Source organism: Natator depressus, chromosome 6 (genome assembly GCF_965152275.1).
Source record: "Natator depressus isolate rNatDep1 chromosome 6, rNatDep2.hap1, whole genome shotgun sequence".
NCBI lineage: Eukaryota > Metazoa > Chordata > Testudines > Cheloniidae > Natator > Natator depressus.
Window position 1 is genome coordinate 8,280,071 of NC_134239.1, and position 3,244 is coordinate 8,283,314.

Below are 3,244 nucleotides of genomic sequence, written 5' to 3' on the forward strand. Positions count from 1 at the left end.
TATCACTGAATCACAGGATCCGCAGTGATTTGCTTTTAAGAGACAGAAGACACAGGATTTGTGAAGCTGCTAGAGACAGCTTCAGTTTAATGAGTAACGCTCTAGGAAAGTGCCTTGTCCGTGATCATGACATTGGCCATTTAAACAATTTGAGAAACAGACCCACCAGTCTCCCCTGTTTCCTGTTGAAAGTGGAATGGTTCTGTAATAACTACTGGAAATTAGCTATAGCAATTCACTGGGTTCATACAAACTGGGTGTTAGTTCCCATGGGGTTGAGAGAGGGCCAACTCCAATAATGCTGCCAAAATTGAACTGCCGTTCTGGATCACTCACACCTTCCTGGCCCGCTGTTTCAAAGGTCCTCCTTTTACTCGTCTTTTCCTTCCCAGGGCAGGAAATGAGGGGTTAGCTGTTTTGCTAGTTAGATACCAGCATGTCTATTGTAGTAATTACCAGGATTCTTGTCTCTAATATTTTGGACCCTGAGGAAGTAAATATGAAAGGCAGAGATTAGATTAGCAGCAATCCCATTTGTAAGTAGAGTGAAATACCCTCCTGGCATATTTATCATTGACATTTCTATTAAATTCATGCACGTCCTTATCTGACTTGGTGCCAACATCCCATCTTTATTAACTCATGCCTTACCTCAGGTAAACTCCCAGCTGAAGCCTAAGTAAGGGCTGAGTAAAAGTAAGGTGCGCAGGATTGGCCCAGAGATTTGTATTCTAAGAAGTTTCCAGATTTTCTTGAACTACAAAAGGGCACTTACCTTCCGCTCTCTGTCCCAGCCTAGGGAGATCCTGTCTAATGATAAGATGTTTGCTCGGGTTTATATAAGGGATAACATGAGACTTAGGGCATGTCTACACTTACCTCCAGAGCGATCGATCCAGCGGGGGTCGATTTATCGCGTCTAGTGAAGACGCGATAAATCGACCGCCGAGCGCTCTCCCGTCAACTCCAGTACTTCACCGCAGCGAGAAACATAGGTGGAGTCGACAGGGGAGCATCAGCAGTCGATCTACTGCAGTGAAGACACCGTGGTAAGTAACTCTAAGTTTGTCGACTTCAACTATGCTATTTTCGTAGCTGAAGTAGCTCGCTCCCCCCCCCACCCCAGTGTAGACCAGGCCTTAAAGAGGCATAGGCGCCAACTTCCCCTCTGCCCCGTGGGTGCTTGAGCCCCCCCTCCCACGGCCCAGCCCCTGCATCACCCTCACCCCGCCCCAATTCCACCCCCTTCCCCAAAGTCCCCACCCTGCTCTGCCAGGTAATTTTCTTGTAATTGTTTATTTTCAATCTTAACTAGTCCAGTGCTGTGTCTAAACTGAACTGTTTAATAACTCCAATTAAAGTAGCAAATTATGGAATATTTGTCTTCTTACAAAAGCAATGGACATATTATATCTCTGATGTGTTCTGAAAAGTCCAGCCCTGTCCTGGAACAATGTTTTTTGGGGAAATTCAGGGCTGGGGAGAGTGTGGACTCACTTTAGCAGTTGTTAACTAAGGCTGGTGGAGACCCATGGAAGCCAGTGGTATTGCAGGAAGGCTCCTGGCTCCGAAGTCTTGGAACAGAGCTGTCTAATACATAGACTTAGGATACATGCTTGTTGCAGGCGTTCCAGGCAGCGAGCCCCAGTAGCAAGGCAGTGTAAGGCACTCAGGGTTACAGGGTAAGAGATGGCCATTCTTCACTGGTCTGGATTGCACTTCGGAATTTCAGATACAATTATCACACTACTTATTGACTGCCTATCAGGCCCCACGGGTCTTGAACCTGGGTCCATGGAGGGCTCCACATTGTGAGGCTACACCTCATAGTCTTCATAGAAATATTGTTATGATATGAATATGGCATAACTAAGATGTTTTATGCAAGATGGGTGATGTGAGGTATCATTGGAAAGGGTATGATTTACTGAATGTGGTTATCCAATTTGTATGCACGTATCATTTCTATATCTGAGGTTAGGAATATTTACTATGTAACAATTCCAGCTGTGTGTGTACTTGAGGAACGCCCACCAGACAGTTGGCAATCAGCCTGGACGGGCCATTAAGAAGAACAATAAGTCTTTGAAGATGCTGAGCTCCCACCTGCCTCAATTTCCTTCCTGTGGACATTACAAATAAACCTTGTCTCATGGATGCTTTGACATTGCAAGGTCATGTGATCATGTCCCCTTGTACAGGAAACCATCTTGAGCTGGTACTTTTCCACTGAAGGGGGTGGGGGGAATCAAACAGGGAAACAAAAAAATTCCCACCATATGTCAGTCCTATTTAAGACTGGAGAGTGAGTTAATCAGGGTTGCCAGTTCTTCACTGTATCCCCACCCAGGATGACTGCTGTAAACACCTAAGACTGTTCTGGGGACAGAGGACTCAGACCTAGTCTGAGACAGGGGTCTTGCCTGTGAAGAGAAATACCTGGAACTCTTAAGTTGCAGAAACTCTCCAACCTGCCTAATACAAGATTTAGGATAAAAAAAACTATTTGTAACCAGTTTCTTTAGTGAATTAAGTTTAGGGTGCATGTTTTGCTCAGTGATCTGCTTTGTTCTGTTTGCTATCCCTTGTCATCACTTAAAATTAATCCTTTGTAGTTAGTAAACTTGTTTTGTTTTCTAAAACCCAGTTTGTGCAATTTACTATGGGCGAGGGGGGCAAAGAGCTGTGCATATCTTCCTCCACACTGAGGGAGGGGGCAATTTTCACACAGCAGCACTGAGTAAGGGGAATCCAGGCTGGTGGGATAGGCACATCAGTGGGACCCCAACATATCCGGTGGCACCATGAAAGGGGGAGTCCAACCCATCACACACACACACCCCACTCCTCAATTAGCAGCTGGCATTGGGGTTTATTTGAAGCGGAACTTGAGCACAAGCCCCGCCCCTACACTGTGACTGGCAGAGCACCAAGACTCCTGATTGGGCTGCAGCCCCTATTTAAGCCAGAGGAGGAAAGAGGAAGTTGTCTGTACAACTGGGCTTCATACAGCTGGTTTAGTGTTTGCCTGTTCCTGCCTTCTGATCCTGACCTCCTGGTACTCTGATTAGCCCTGAATATTAGCTGCCTGCTGGTTTGTCTCTTAATCCTGATTCCTGGTAATTGGTTTCCGGCCTGTGCCTGACGCTAACCCTAGGCTAGGCTATCCGTGCCCTGGCCCTGACATTGCTAGAGGGACAGTGAGAGTAAAAAGAAGACGGTGCAGCAGGCTCTTAGCCCAGAT